Source organism: Rissa tridactyla, chromosome 9 (genome assembly GCF_028500815.1).
Source record: "Rissa tridactyla isolate bRisTri1 chromosome 9, bRisTri1.patW.cur.20221130, whole genome shotgun sequence".
In the NCBI taxonomy this organism is placed as follows: Eukaryota; Metazoa; Chordata; class Aves; order Charadriiformes; family Laridae; genus Rissa; species Rissa tridactyla.
In genome coordinates, this window is record NC_071474.1 from 5,075,516 (window position 1) to 5,092,456 (window position 16,941).

The following is a 16,941-nucleotide window of genomic DNA, read 5'->3' on the forward strand; positions in this document are numbered from 1 at the left end:
TGTTTTGTAATTGTTTTCTTGGAGGGGGAAAAAAATATTTATGTGAGGTTCATTTAAAGATGCAGCTACTGTAATTCATCTATGAAGGAGTTGGAATATTTTTAAATGTATGCAACAGCTGAGGATAGCTGTATTATTAAGAAACCACTCTGGAGCTATAAATCAAAAGGCCTCTTTGAATTTATTTTTTCTTCAATGCCAGGTGTATGGAGAACTCCTGTGTCATTAGGCCAAAGGGAGAGAAGATTTAGGATTTCGGTCCTTTTCATAGTTTTCTTCTTTTCTTGTAAAGAATCCTGCTGTAGTGGCAAGTACTGACATCAGAATAAAATGCTTTAGAAAAATAATTAAAACAACACTACACATTTAAGTTCATCTTAGGGTGGTTTAGCAGCGTTGATGCTGAGCCTAGGAAGATGTTTACCATATTTTATGGCTATCAATGTGTTCCAAACCACTTTAAAACACCTAAAGAGATCATAAAATATTCCAGGCTACAGCTGATAGATGGCTGTTGGTGTGGACGCTTGTTTGTAAGTGCGTGTATAGAGATACAGAGCATGGATTTCCCATTTGTATGAAAATCAAATGAGCCAAAAGCACATGAAGTGTTTCACATGAGATAAGCAGGGGAAGATGCTCAGATAGGAACCATTAATACTGCGCTGTTGACTGGGTTTCCTGTGCTCGTGGCAAGCTTGGATGGGTGCTTTAGGGCTTCTGTAACAAGTAAGATGAAGCCCAAACAGATCTGAGTCCCCTTTAAACAGAGAAGTTGCAGCTTTCTGTACTGGGCAACCACTCTTTATATTGTTGAAAAATAGCAACTAATTATTTTTTTAATCTTAATATATAGGGCAGCTCTCATACATGGTTTCCTAGAGGAACACTTGTTAGTTGAAAGCAAAAACAGTACGGCTTAAGTGTTTCCATTTTTAGCCTGTCTAATTCTGGGAAAGTCTTATGTAGCTGAGTTGAAAAATGAAGACTAGACATAATGGTCTTTTTGCTACCCACAATTGTGACTCTTAAGTCATTCCTGATGCATTAAAATGGTAAATTTTGTATTATAACAGAAATTGGAGATGTTTGTGGGGCTGAGTTTGCCAGCACAAAGACTGTAGATGCAGTTGTTTCAAAAAGTGTGATATAAAAATGCAGCAGCCAGTGTGGCCCAAACATAGTGTATCTTTGCTCCTTCATTGTGTTCTGCAATTGTAGACAGTCAACAGTTTTTTCTCACTGTTTTTGGTAATAGAAATAATAATTTGACATTGAAAATAGCTTATCTGTAAAGTAAAACTGTCGAAATGTTGAGATGCTGAACTTGTGCAAAACTGTTGAGGTCCTTTTATACAGTTTTATGTTCCTATGTTGGATTTGTGAGTGACATGAACTGGAACACATGTCGGTAGTGCTCCAAGACCACATTCGGATACTAGATCTGCTTTTTGGGTCACGCATTGGGAATTTCTGAACTATGGCCTGGTTCTCTCTTCATAGTTAAATGTGGTGATTTGCAGAGGGAAGATTTCCTGCTTGTAGCATCAAGGTTAGGGGATGTGGTGATCACCCAGCTGGTAGGTGGAGATGACTCCGTTTTTGCCAGGTGGCTTGGACATCCTTTCCAGTTCAGCTTGTTCACTGCACCATGAGCAGTCCCGTCTTTGCCAGCAAGGATGCTTCGGTAGAAGGATGGTGTGGTGGTGAGATTTTTCTGTTAAAACACAGACTGGCATTGTTTAAGAGGCCAGACAGAGGAGCTGGGGATCTAGCTGTAGGCAGTTGGTAAGAAAACGTTGGCTGACACTAGTGCAGGAGTTGAAATCATGCGTCTTTCCATCAGAGTCTTCTAGCATATTGCATGAGCTTTAATTTCATGGCAGTAATTTCACCAAAGCGGTATTCTGAGGTTGGACTTTACTTCTGAGTAAGCCGATATTAAGTTTAAATTGATAGACAGAGCTACCAAAAGGGCTTGGATATATTTGTGCTTTTTGTTCTGTCCTTCCTCTTTCCCACTTCTCTCTTGTTGGCAGCTGAAGTGACAGCTCTGCAGACGTTTCCACAAGTGGCACAGCTGGGCGTTCCCCAAGCGCTTGGTGTCTTGTCCGAGTGCTACAAGATAGCTCCGCTGCTCTCCCTCTAAATTTTGCCTTTCCCTAGGGTATAAAGGCTCTGTAGAGAGCCTCGTGGTCTCCGGTTAAGCTCTGATTGCCTCAAACGAAAGAGCAGCAGGCAAGATAGGACACAGGACATGTGGCTTACGTGGTCCAGGGTTCAAGTCTGTAGTTGATGCTTATTTGAAAGCACCGTGAGCGTGTGTCCTGTTGCTGCCTGATGCCACTGTGTGATGGGAAGGATTTTTTTAATGGCTTTCTTAGAGATGCTGATTGTTGGTCCCCCTCCCCCCAATACTTTAATTATTCTGGTGCTGTGCAATTAGGTAATTAAAGTATACCCTTCAGTGTAGGTGACAAACAGGCATTTTGTTTTCAAAATGTGTACTTCTTTTTAGCTGCATTTCATTCTGGTGTTGCACTTTGAGATGCTTGCCTGTAGAGGGATGATGACTGCTTTAATTCAGTTTTTTTCTCTGGTAAGTAGACTCTGAAGAATACCGGAGGTTTGTTTTTTGGGTTTTTTTTGTCCCAAGAGAGCACCATCCTAGTGACTCCAGGCTGTTTTGGAACATTTTGTAGCTTTTAAGTCTTGTATCATGTACCAGTTATGACCCTAAAAGAGGGTGGCTGTATTGGCATTAGTCTATTGGAAATTTCTTCCTGGATATGATCATGCTGGAGACCAAAACCATTTCAAATGGATGACAAGAAATGACACCAGGCCACTTATGATCTTAGTATGGCTCAGTGAAATTGTGTTGATACTCTGTTTTCACCATTTTTTTTGGTGGAAAAGTTGGTGTTTCTTTCTTAATACAGGCTTTTGGTAATTTTAGTATCTTGAGACTTCTAGCCATCTCATTTCTGACTGTAGCTTCAGGAGAAAACAGCCACAGCTGATTCCCTTCCACTACATCCACATGAATCTTCGAAGTACTGAGGCTACTAAAATACTGTAGAAAACTATTAAGCTATAATCAAAAACTAATGAAAACAGCTTTTTAAGGAACTAGAAAAGAAAGTGACTGACCTGTGCTCAGGATTTCCTACTGCGTTTATACATGTGCCTTCATCAGGAGCATGATCGGCCCTTGAATGATGGGTTCTCACTCTGGGTCATGATCTCTGGATATTTTTTTCCTGACATTAGAGGCTGCTGACTGTGGAGTGAAATCTGCTTTTATAAACTCAAATGTGAGCGTAAACTCTTGTGGCCAGTTTCAGACTGTTGAGATTTTTGTTTCGCAGAACTGTCTTGTCCAGTGTTTGGTAGCAATGCACTGGATGCAATGAGGCATCAGGAAGGTTTCTTTGAATTAAAGCCTTGTAAAAGCGAGCCTCTGCTTAGAGGTACTTACAGTGTAAAAGTCCACCTTATTTATGCAAATACACCATGAAAATTTGAAATACATGAATGATCACATGGGGTAGGAGTGTCTTCTATTTTTATTTAGAAATAAAACCTTTAGATTTCTTTGAAACGTCACGTGTTGCATCTTAGCTTAGACAGAATCTTTTAGACCAAGTTATGATGCAGGGTCTAAAGGTAGAAAACCAATTATTTTGAAGAGGGCACTATTTCAAAGGCTGAGGTTTTTTGAAGACAATTTGGTGCCAAAAGCTTAACCTGTTTTTCATAAACATGGTTGCTAGTTGGAGCCAAAACAAACAATTAAGGTCCTCAAATGAACCAGAGTGAGGAATCATAGCTACCCTTGCAGACTGCTAAAAATTGTAAGTGCAGCTAAGTGTGAGTCAGAAAGGAAGTTCAGGAGTGGGGACTCGGGTGGTGTGGAGGGTTTCCTGGTCACTTCTTCCTCACTGCTAATTTTCTTGGAGGTGTATGAGAAAGATTCTTTAGCAGTGAGAATCAGAGGTGAAAAGTTGGTTGTAAATTGTATTCCTCTCCTCTACCTTACCTTGTTTTTTTCTGATGACACGTGCTCCATGAGCTTAGGGTGGCTACATCAGGTGGTAAAAGATTGAGTGAAGCTTCAGAGAATATTTCAAGATACCCTGTCTGCTGAAGGCATGGCCCATGTGTGGTTTACAGTCAGTTGTTTGGGACTTCCACGAGTGACCCAAGATGTCATGCAGAGATCCATGTAAAGATTTTATGGAATGGATGTAGGGGATTGGAAAGACTCTGGGGTCTGTAGGCATCTTGGGCAAGTCCCTCTATGTTTGTGCTTAAATTTCCTTTTCTAAACTGCCTTTATAAAGATCTACAGGAGAAGTCCATGCATTTTGCTTGACTTACAGCATTGTAGCTATTACTTGAGAAATGCACTGGATGGCCCGCTTTCTAAAAGACTCCAACAACTTCTTGAGAGATACCATAGCTAACCATCGTAGCAATTGAACTTAACCTGCTTTTTGTAGACTTCTGTTTGGGAAATAGTTCCAATGTATTCCAGAAAGTAGAGGGCTGAATTACAAGCAAAATACCCTTTCTTATGGAGAAATATTCTGAATTTGAGAGGCACTGTGTAGTCATAGTATTTCACTTAACCTGTGTGCTCCTTTCTAGGCAAGTTAGAGAGGCTGGCAATGAAGGTTAGGCTCTAGGAAGCTGTAAGAATACTGTTTTCTCATGTGTTCTGTTATAGTCACAAGTATGGAAAGGACAGACAGAGGTGAGGATTATTCACAACCATAAAATGAAATGGAGTTCAAAGTTAATTTTAAATTTACCTACATAAACAAAGGGTGGTAGGGTTTCTTCTTCTTTTTACTGTGCCTGTGAAAGAAGTGGCAAACTGCACATTATTTATGAGCTGTTGCAAATATTGGACTTCTGCATGACATCTTCACCTCATACATGCCTTGTTGGAGAAAGAAGAATAGCTGGCACGTTTTGTTTTCCAATCTTCCAACTCCCACAGATGTACCCTGGTTATCTGACTTGGCTGTGTGGCAGCCCTTGGCAGTCCGGAGATTTTTGCCGAGTGAACTTGCAGGAAGTACTCTGAGACAGATCAGCTGGATGTGTGCTCAGTTAACTATAAACAAAATATTTGTCTTTAAACATAAACCAAAAAGGAAATGAAGCAAGGAAATGTTAGTAATCCTCCTTAAGGAGTGTAAGTAACAATGTCAGTGTTGATTCTTTCCAAAAAAACATCATCTCCGCCTGTTAAAATGTTTTTCTGGTGGATGCAGAGTTTTCACGAACACTGCGGAATTCCTACACAGTGAGTATACCTGCTGGTCATTGGTACAGCATGGCTGTGGCATTTTTAAAACGGACCCTTTCCTCAAAACCTTAGGACCTAAATCACGGCTTCAGGATCTACATATCGCTGGAGAAGTTGCTTGAAGCGAGCAGGTAAAGCATACTTGGAAAGTGATACGAGGACAGCTTCGTCAGCCAACTCTGCCTGCAGGAGCTGCTCTGTCCTCCTGGTGCGTTGGCACCTGGTGATGGGGAAGCCTTCTCCTTGTGAGCTCGTGGCACTGGATAAAGCAGAGGTGAAGCCTGTAGCACGGACGACAGAATGAGGAATCGCACTGAAAAATGGTTTTATCAGCAGCAAATGCACTGACCTCTGAGTATGGGATGGTGACACAACCCCAGACTTTCTCATGCTGTACATCCTGGGGTCAAACGTACAGTGAACTTCTGTGCCTGTAGCATCACTCTGTCCTCTCATGTTTTTGTTGTGTTCCTACACACATGCAAGGGTAATAAACTCACAGTGGTTCCAGGCAGGCAAAGATCTTGCCTTCTATTGAAACAATTGACATATGTACTACGTTCAGTCTCCTCTGTAAAAGAGCAAGTACAGCCTCTCTAGTAAACTGTGGCTGTTGTAGGCTTTTTACTTGTTTCTCTGCAAAGTGGGGACTCTATTGTAATTGTCGTTGGTTGATTCAGGACAGGGACCTGTGAAGGTGGCATATCCAAAGCAAGAACCTCTCTTTTCCCCCTTCTCCCCAGATTTCCTTCCCTGACTGTTTTGGCATTCTAAGCAGTAAAAAAAGACTGTATCAACAAGTGGTAGGTTTTTCTCTTCAGTTATTTTATATCTTACAGTCACATTATCCCTTACAAAAAAGGAGCTGTGTTTTCTCGTAGAATATCATTATGTATGATCTGGTTGAGTTTCTGGCGTCGGGCACCGTTTCCCTGAGAGCCAGCGAAGGATCTCGGGTGCTGCGCAGGATGCTAAACAGGGTTTGTGCAGTGCTGCCGGCCCCTGGCTCCTGCTCGACTGCAGGGATCTCCTGAGCCAGATGAAAAAATTCTGCCCTGATCCCCTGGTGGCTCCTGGACGTTCCCTTAGGTGGAGATGGACATGTCCCTGGTGAGCTGCAAGTTTCCATTAAAACTCAAACTTTGAATTAAGTAAACATGCTACTTCAGGACTGGTATGGGGACTTCAACTCGTGTGGGAGCCTTGCTGGCGAGGCAGCCTCTGTGCATGGGCATAGTGAAGGCATTTGTAGTAATGGGATTTTCTATTTAGTATATTTATTTTCATGTTGAAAATCAACAAGATTTTCTTACTGAAATCAACAAGAAATCAAACCTACTTTTGTAAATGTTCCCAGTTGCAATAGCCAGATGACAGAACCTTTTTTAATAGTTTTAATGAGGAGAAATCAGATGTCAGAACTACTGAGAGCAGTGATTTAGTAAGTACTTAAACCTGAAGGAGGATAAACCTTGATTAGTGGAGACAAATCTCACATACTTAAAGGCACTTGGAAAGAGCTTTTAGCTAGCTGTCGCATGAGTAAATACTATGCAGGCAGAAGCTGAAATTAATATCAATGTGAATTTCACGTTGGGCAGCTTCTGCATTTACTGCAAAAACACAAAATATCCTGTTGCCTCTCTTGTCACCCCACAACCAACAAATGTTGCCCTGGTTGCAGTGGTAAAGCCCTGTGAGGGGCAGACTGATATTTGGCAGAGCACAAGAAAATTCCTGAAATACTTGAGAACTTCTTTGGAAAGCAGCTTTGACTGTTTGTTATCGCTTTGTTTCCGAAATAAATGCTGGGCTCCTTAGCAGACAGAAACAAATGATGAACCTAATGCTGGACTTCTTGCAGCCATGTCTGTAGTAGGTGGGGATTTTTTTCCCCCCTCTCAAAAAGGGGGGCTTCTCTCTTCATTTTTGGCTTTTGGCACGTGTTACCAAAACATTTGCAGGGCAGTAACATGTATTCTTTCATCTTGAAAGTGGGAAATAAAACATATTTGTTCCTATATGCAAATACCCTTTTCCCACCAAAAAAAAAAAAGTTTGCTTTGTAAATCCAGTCTGGTTTTCTCCTCATAGTGTGGATTCCTGTGAGCTCCGTTTCGGAGGGTGGGCACGTGCGCTTTCAGGTTATCATGGTGCGGGCATAAAGGGGGTTCACAGCTCTCCCTCCGGTGTTTGTAAGAATAAGTGAGACTCCTTAAAGAAAGGACCCCAGTGTAGTGGTTGAAATGACCTTCTTAGGAAATGCCGTTCATGCCGGAGCACATAACCTTCCTCCCCATGTCTTCCCCTGCATAGGAGGGGCTGTGGGATACAAAGGAGCCTGGGAAAGGCAACGCAAATTCTTCTGTACAATGGAAGCTCAGAATCCCATGGTATATACGCGGGTCTCTGTCTTCCCCCTTAAAAATGTTTTTCTTTGCCCTGTAATCAGAGAATTTTTTCCTTATTAATTTTACTTTGGGTGGAGAGAAAAGGGAAAGATCTATTGTTTGGATGGAAATCGCTGCCGGGGGCGACAATTGGGCTATTGTTGGGCTGTAATTCTAGTCTGGGGCTCCAAGGGGAGGTGAAAAGGAGGAAGAGGAATATGAACAAAAACAAGTATTAACTCTGTAATAATCTCCCATTGTTTACCTGAACAAGGATAGCCAGAGGTTTAGTGTTTTTTTGGGGTTTTTTTTCGTTTTTCTTTTCTTTCTTCCTGAAGTGAAACACGGTGTTATTACAAAGGGTGATGCTGCTCCCCTGTGAGCATCAGGGAGAAGGGGGGAGAAGGGAACTTTTTTTTTTTCCCCATCTAGCAGAGGACATGCAGTTATGTTTCTAAAGCCAGAATCAAAACTGTTAGTTGAAGGCAGAAACAGGCCTCAGGAAATGCTGTTTCTTCTGGCAACAAGAGACAAAGATCCTTGTTCTTTAGACCAGTCTTTGTATAATTCAGAACAATAATAATTTTTTTTTAAATGTCTGATAAAGAATAAGTACTCATTATCATAATGTGTTAACAGAGCTATAATTAAGATTGTTCTTGTCACTTTTCTTAATATACTGTCTTCCTTTGGGAGATCTTAATTGTTGAAAAAAAAAAAAAATTGCTGTGTATTTACATTTGACAAAAAGAGACTTGGGGACTGAGCGTTTCAAAGCTGCACCATTTGCTTTGCTGGACTCTTACATGAATGTGAGAGAGAGAGAAGTTGAGAAAGGAGTAAAAAGATCCTGTGGACTAATTTAGGTGTTGCCCAGGCTCCATCCAGGAGAGGAGTGAACTGGTTGCTTTGTAGCTTCCTATAAACTTTCTGTCTACCTGATGTTTCCAGATCACCCCAAATATCCCAGGATTGCTTTGGGATCACTCCCTTTCCCCTGCTGCATCCCTCCCGAGGGCATGCCGACAAGGTATTTACACCACCAAACTGGTATATATGCCTCTGCTTTGAAAAAGAGAGCGTGTTTTTGAGGTTAAATAACCTCTTTTATTATTTTGATTACACTTGGAAATGTTCATTTTTCCTGTGTATTTGATTTCAATTACACAGTATTGATCTCGAATGCTGATGCTCCCCTGTCCCTTTGGGTCTCTTGATGGAGAAGTCACGTGTACTCCAATGAAGACTTTAATATTCAGCTTTCATTTAAACTGTGACTTCATCCTCGGTGAGACATAGGCTTTTAATGCTGTTTTCACATGCGGCCCTGTCGGGTGACGGTGCTGGGGAGGGAGGCAGCTGGAGGTACCTGAGACTTGTTCACCTTCAGCTTGATGGCTGGTTGCCTGCCAGAAATAGGGGAGGTTGTTCATTCATGCTTTTAATTTTTATGAGCGTTTGAGATTTAAAATGTTTTCTCCTTGTTTTTGGCTGTAGAGTCTTTCTATTTAGAGTAAATAATCGTATTATAAATTAGCATTTCCTGGAGGAAACTGTCTGGCTAAAGTGCTAGGTCAACAGCGCTGCATCCTTGTACCAGCAGAAGAGGAAGGATCTAGTGTCGTTACCCAGAGTTCGAGAGAGTCGACACGGAAGAAATTCCTGTGAACAGGACTTTCTGCTCCCCACTTTTTTTTTGCACAGATGGATCTGTTTGGTTTTGATTAAACATTAATAAAAAAAGCAATTTATGACTCCATGTAAGTGGTATTAGATAATTCTCCTTTTATCCATGGTAAATAAAAACATTGTTCAAGCATGAACAAACAACCGTCTTGGCTTGGTTCTACTTTAAGAGTAGATCGTGAGTGAAGATTGTAATTAAAATTGCAGATTTCATAATTGAATGTGTTTTTATTTCATGAGAATATTTAGTTTAACTGTAGCAGGATAACAAAAAAACCATAATGGAACTAAGCATCTAAATGTTTTGCAAAGGAGTACAAAAGTAAGATGTGAGAAATTGTTCAGTAGAAAAATATTTTATGAGTAAGGAGGGGATTCTTGAGTAAGAGGAATGATGAAACATTTGGACAGCCCACAGGATTTTGGGGTCTGAATACTCTTGATTCGCTTCAAGGGTGAACTGAATATCTGCCCCGAGAGCTCTGACAAACAAACAGAAATTAATTTCGAGTACGGCTGCTGTCTGGAGGTAGCTGGGGAGACCGTTTTCCTGTTAGACTGAATTACAAGCCAGTTTTGCCAATGGATGCTTACTATGGAAGTGCAGAGTCTGGAATTGCTACCCCACCAAACACACTCTTTGCGGTTTGAGATGAAGGTACAGAGCAGTGATGCGCAGCTCTGTAAGCTTGGAAGAAGAGCCAGGATGGAGCGGTCGTTGAGAGGCTGGGCTGGGAGAGCAGCTAAAGCTTGGGTTCATTCCGATTCTTGGAGCAGGGAAAGGGGGAGTAAGTGATGACGACTGCGTCTTCCAAAGCTTGGGTTCATTCAGATTCTTGGAGCAGGGAAAGGGGAGTAAGTGATGACGACCGCGTCTTCCAATGTGTTTGTGTGTCGTCCCCCCCCAAATTATTTAGGGTCCAACTCCAGATGATATCAGGAAATGGGAGACAAAATGCTACTGGTGAGTGTTGTGCAGGATTATTAAAAGCTGGTCGGTGAAATGACGTATCTGCCAGGGGTTGCTTCTGGCTTGGATTCTTTCTTAGTGTTTTAATTTCCTTTTGTAGGGGGAAAGGAATTGAGATACCTGAGTTGCCATTTGGATCTAGGTGTCCAGTAGACTATAAGGCTGATGCGGATGAATTTTGCAATGGGAAAGCTGATGTGCCATTAGTTATGTGTACAGTTAACAACTAACTGCGGTGGAAAGCAGCGAGTTCTGCCATCCCAATTTCAGTGTACCTGCTGGTTGCGTGATAATGAAGTGAAATGCTGCTCCCTAAATTAATCAAACATAGTGTTTAAATGGTAATAAAGACAGCTGGCTTATAAGAATATTGATTAATATAAATATAATACTTTTATTTGAAATGAGCCATGCAACAGTTTGAGGGCCTTCCATGCTATAAATGCCACCTTACAGCTTTCTTGTACGCTCTTGGGAGCTGTAGTTGGCTCTAGTGTAGTGATGTGAATTTATGTCACTTGAAGATAAGACTTGTGAGGAGACCTGTTGTCTTCTCAGACTTTTACTCACAGCTGGCATAGGAAAAAAACAACTGGACTGGAGTCTGGTATGTTTGTTTTTTTTTCTCCTTGGTCTAGAAAATAATAGGTTTTGGAAAGGAAAGTTAATTTCTGTGCACTAACAGTATCTCCGGGTGGTAGAAGGAATGTGCAGCTACAGTCCAGTTATTTATAAGAATTACACATGGGTTTAAGCATTTTACCTGCAATTAGTCTGGCAGTAACTGTGATTTTTGATTCTCTTTGTTTCTTTCTTAAGGTTGAAGTACTGAAGAAAAGTCTTTGGTTTGACGGGTATGTGAATAGTTCTGGACCTTTGTGCTCCTCTGCACCTTTTCCAGTTTTATTCCATCCTTTTTGAGCTGAAGGAGAGCCGAGTTGCAGCCTGTATCTGAGATGTGAGCAACCCACATGTTTTCAATGTTATAGTGGAATTTCTTTTATTTTCCCACTATTTCAACAGAGTTTTTTAGCAGCGTGCAGTATCTGCAGTGCAGAGTCCCCACTGGTGCGGATTTTGGTGAGGGTCACCCCTGTGGGTCCCTAAGGGAGGATGCAACTGTGGTGAGAATGAGGAGAGTTATTCTGGTGGGGTTGGGCACTGTGGCTTTCTGTTACGTGATGATAAATGCTGGACCATTTGTTGTGCACGAATGATGTAGTAGTAGTGGGAAAAACTTTTTGGCCAGCTTTGGCTTGTTCTGTTTGTTAGTTTTGTTTGCACCCGGAGTGCAGGGAAGAGGATTGAATAAAGCTTTAGCATCCTCTCAGTTACTGGGCCAAATGCCGCTACTTCTGCTGCCAATAAAGCCTACAGAAGATGTGTAGGCATGAGGAGTGTGGGAGTTTCAGAATACACAGCATCTCTTAATTGACACGGGATTTGTAAAGTGCAGCTTGTGTAACTGGTGATACCTAATCTCTCTTGTCCCTTCCAAGAGGCACGTTGATGATCCATATGCTCGATGGAGGTTTTTCTTTGTTTAAGGGAGATAAGAGTTGCATAGTTGATCAGAGATGTCTTGCCTTTGATTTGCCTGCAGGCTTCCAAATTTAAGCCATAAATTCAGAATATTTGCGTGCTAGATGAAGGTTTAATCTTCTAAGTTAAAAAAAAAAAAAAAGTTTTCCTCTTACAAAAGGAGACTTACCATCCTTCATCCCTCTGTTTCCCCTCATTTTTGAGAGGAGAAAGAATCATAGAATCATAGAATAGCCTTGGTTGGAAGGGGCCTTTCAAATCATCTAGTCCAACCATCGACCTAACTCTGACAAAAACCATCACTAAACTATATCTCTAAGCACTATGTCTGCCCATCTTCTGAATACCTTCAGGGATGGTGCCTCAACCACTTCCCTTAGCAGCTTGTTCCAGTGCCTAATAGCCCTTTCAGTGTAAATTTTTTTCCTATTATCCAGTGTAATCCTCCCCTGGTGCAACTTGAAGCCGTTTCCTCTTGTCCTATCGCCTGTTACTCGGGAGAAGGAAGTTTAGGGATGAGGGATGGGACTTCAGTGTTTGGTGTGAGAGGCATAGTGGAAGATTACACCATGAAGTCAGGCGCTGTATATTGCTACTGTTCTCGCAACTAGGTGGATGCATGAAATACTACTTTGCAGGTATTTTGTTACTTGATATGTTGTCATTCCTCCCAAGTGACTTGACATGTCTAACCCTGCCTGATCCCCAGAAATTATCATACCGCTTTCCCAAGCTTCCTTGTGGAAGAACCTGTTAGGGCAGTGCTTACAATAGCTTTGGCTTTGCGGATGGAAGGCGATAGCTCGCGCAGGCCGTGCGGCATGGGACCTCAGGAGATTGTCTCTAGGAAGCAGGTGATAGCTAAATCATAGAATCATTTAAGTTGGAAAAGACTTCCAGATCATCGAGTCCAACTATAAACCTAACACTGCCAAGTCCACCGAAAGCTGGGTTTAAGTAGCTGAAAGGGTAAGTTTTGAGAGACTACTTATGTGCAGGAGAGTAAAGGAAATTGGGAGAGGGAGGAAAGTAGAATGATTTATAAATGTTTTATTACTAGGTATAGAAACAAGGTGTGCTGACATCTGTTTTTCTTTCCCAGTGCAGTTGTTGCAGCGTACTGCATGTGGAATACCTTCAGCCTTCTTTGTGTCACTGTCCTCCTTAAAAAAACAACACAAACACACACAAAACCCCTACAAAACAGTGGAAGTGCAAACTCCGCTAAGCCTACAGAGAATAAGCTTGCTTTTGTTAACTGTTGAATTCTTTAGACTATTTTTCCCCGGAGCCTGTGCATTCCAGGTTGAGATTCCCTGCTCTGGGGGTTTGAGGCATCACCCTCGTGGCTGGGCTCCTGTTTGGCAAGATCCTGAAGTTACTTCCTAACTTCAAGCACAAGTAATGCTGTGAGATTTCATGTAGGGTCTTCATAGTCTTAAAGTCAATCAGGGGTTTTCTTGTCTTCACTATATCAGGAATTTGATGGGCAAGACTTTAAAGTGAGTACTGGGTTGAGTTCAGGTCCTACTTACTTGGAAGATGCTTTACAGCAGGTTTTTTTTTGGTCTTCCTTCTAAGCCTTTCTGTTTTGAATCTCAGCACCCTGACAACCCTCGTGTCTCCCTGTCTTCTACTGTGTGTTTGAACAAGGGAATCGGTAGTGAGGAGCTGGGCACAAATCTGAGAGCACCTTTTTCTCCCTCCCTGCACACCCCTCTGCTTTTTTTTTTTTTAAATACACAGATTTTGAGTGTTATGAAAGGGTTCGTTCTGGTTACTCTCTGTTTTGAGAAGATGGAAACAAAATGTCAATGATGTTTCATTTAAATTTGTGTTTAATTTAGTGTTTCCTGATGTGTGATATGTAGGCAGGGGTGGTAGTGATGTGTCTGCATATGGCTGTGTAAAAAATTAGGAACTGCTGTGTTCTTTTAGAGCACTTGAAGAATAAATCGAGGCCAAATTTGTGCTCCCTTATGATACTCTGCGTGTTGCCATTGACTTCAGAATGGCTAGGCTTTTTTTCTTTGTATAGTTGTGCAGTGATATAAAGGAAGACAACTTTTTTCCTGGTGATCTGATTTTTAGATTATTTTTTTTTAATGTTGCAGGCTGCTGCTGGTGAACTTTTTCCTTTTTTCTCTTTTAACATTTCCTACAACACAAATTGCCTTTAAAACACGATACATAGCCCATTCCGTCTACAATACTCCAAATGTTTTCAAAACTCTAGCTAGTTACAACACTTAATGCACACAGCTCCGGTGCCTCCCGAAAATGGTTACCTGAAGTGAAAGACAGAGGATGAAATTGAGCTGCCGGGTTTCAGTCTGCCCGGGCTGTCTCCCCACATGGGCTGCGCTCACATTCCTCCGGCCGGGGGCCTGGGCCTCTTTTGAAAGCAACCTTTCAGGCTCATGAAGCTGCATTGTGTAAACATCTTCAGCAATAATTTATTCTCTTGAAAGAGGCCAAACTAATCCTCCCATCCTGGTTAGAGCTGCCTTTAAGATGTCAGGCTGAGCAGCACATTTTCTGTCTTGCAACAAGCGTGACATCACACGGATATAGCAACATAATGTGGTCAAATACCATTTTAAACAAATTTTAAAATCCTCCCCCGTGGGGCGGCTGTATTGGGAATGTTCTTCCTTCATCTGTATGCTATCAAGCTAAACACCAAGTCTTGGTTTTGCTAGAATGTTTCTGTATGTGTAGGGAAAAAAACCCAATCCACCGCTGATTTCAGTGCATTGATAATTTCCCTCCCCATTTTGTTTTTTGCCTTGGAAAAAAAGCAAATGCTGCTTGTAAAAGATCTTTATAAAAATCTACCTGCATAGAAAAGTAAGTGGAATTATTTTCTGAAATTCAGAGTGTTCATAAACATAGTTAGTTGTAAACAAGTTCATAAAGTCCTTCTGAGAAACATATGACTTTGATTTTTATTTTTTTTTCCTTTCTTATAGGAGCAGCATTCTTAACTTTTGCCTTACAGTTTTTTTAGCACAGCCTCAGAAGCTCCATGTTGTTTTTGTCCTGTAATAACACTCTCCTGAGCAAGGACATGGCATCTTTGGGGTTTACCTCTGTCTCCAACCCCTGGGAGGTTGTTTACTACTTTCTGCCTGGAATAACAGGCCCATCCCAGGGATCCTCCCTGGGGAGCAGGATTATTGGCTTCTGCCGAAATACCACCTCGGTGCCGGGCTGGGCTGCAGGGCTGGCGGCAGCGGGATGCTGCCTGTGGGGATGCTGTCGATGGGGGTGGCTGTGGGTATGGTAGCCCGGGGGCAGTGGGATGCTGCCTGTGGGGATGCTGCCAGTGGGGCGGCGGGATGTGGGACACTGCTGAGCAGCAGGGCAAGCAGAGCCCCCCGGCAGTGTGAGTTCAGCCCGTGTCTGCTCTTGGTGAGGGGGGAAAGAAAACAGTGAGACCCTTTTCAGGAGTGAGGTGTATTTAAGCCTATATTTGGATGCTGTGCCTCTTCTAAATTTGGTTTCTCCTCATTAATACAGGAGCTGCTTTAATCGCCCTGTAGGGAAAAACATGGGGTTGCTGTAGGGTGGGTTGTTCTGGGGTTTTTTTATGCACTTTTTATAAAAAGGCCGAGGTCTGTTTTGGAGGGCTGGAGGCGAGGGAAGGTGGAGGGCGGCAGGGAGGGTCTGCTCTTCTGAGCTCCTTTGTGTGGCGTGAAGCTTCCCTCTTCACCTCCCGTCTGCCTGATGAGGGTGGCCCTCGGGGAGGGGGCAGAGCCTTCGCCTACTAATAACTGCGTTGGGGCAGCCATGGCAGCCATCCTGTAATGGCTGTGTTGTGGGAGGGGGATCTGTATGTGGTTTCCATCGCCCCTTCCCCGGCCAAAGGCAGCCTATTGGGTTTCGTGCAGGGAGGCGGCCGTCTCCGGAGGGGGGGAGCATGGAGAAGAAGCATGGCAGCATTGTGTTAAAACAAGTGTTTTTGTACCTTTTGCTGTGACCTGAATCAGGTTTCCCCCTGCGCAGCAGCCCGATGCGCTTGCAGTGGGTGTGATGGAGGAGAAGTGGATGGAATTATTTGCATCGGGGCTGCTGGGAACGCGTGGTATGGAGCCGTGCGTGGGAACGGGGCCTCTCGCCTCCCGGGCTCCTTGCCCAGCTGCCAGCCAAGGAAGCCAAGCTGCTGTGCTCTGTTGCCCCGTGCTCGTACGCAGGCTTTTACCGGGCTCATTGCACACTTAGATACCTCTCCTTGAGTGCCAGAGATGTCTGTAACTAGCTCCCTTTTGTGACAGGGGGTGGGGATGGGATTTGAACCTTGCTGCATCCATCAGGGGGGCTGAAGGGCCTGGTGGTCTCATTTGCTGGCAATGTCCTGGTGACCTGGGCTGCTGCACCCATCCAACTTTGATGTAATGACCAGCAGAGACCTTTGCGTGTGTACAATTAATGGTTTGCCGTAATTCCTTCCAGTTGCAGCAGCATTCGGAGCATGGCTGGACCCTTTAGGTACCTCTGTGCAGGTAGTAATGTTTCAGAGATGATGCTGATAAATATGAACAATTATGAAAGATTTAAGAAGAAGAAGAAAAAAAAATGTGTAAAAATACAATTCCCTCACAGTATTGCAGTAAGAGTGTAAAGGACTTTGGGTACTAAGCTTAAAAATCCAGACACCCTAAGGAAATACAACAAAATTGAATTAGTTGCAGGAATTAATTCATTTTTTAAACTCCTGCTATTAATCATTTAAATTATCTGAGATGGAAATTACAATCATAATAGGTACTTTTTGCTGTATTTCAGGGTAATCTTCCCTCTAGTAATTTGACCTAGTTTACCAGTGTTTTAATTCCACTCTCTCATTTTGAACATTTCCTTCTTGTTACCAGCTTTGTCAAGTCTTCTAAATGTTTTACGGTCTGCTCCAGTCCAGGATCAAATGGGACAGGCATTATCTTCTGGTTAGAGAAAAAGTGTTGAAAAACAGTACTAGTGAAGTTCCTTAATAGAACAGATGCATCTGACCTGAAAAAAGACTTGTATGCTCC

General features: G+C 42.5%; 1 protein-coding gene across 4 annotated transcripts in view; it reads left to right on the forward strand.

Moving 5' to 3' along the window:
- Positions 1-16,941, forward strand: part of IGF1R (insulin like growth factor 1 receptor) — a 195,494-nt gene that overhangs the window by 104,608 nt on the left and 73,945 nt on the right. The window lies entirely within an intron of this gene.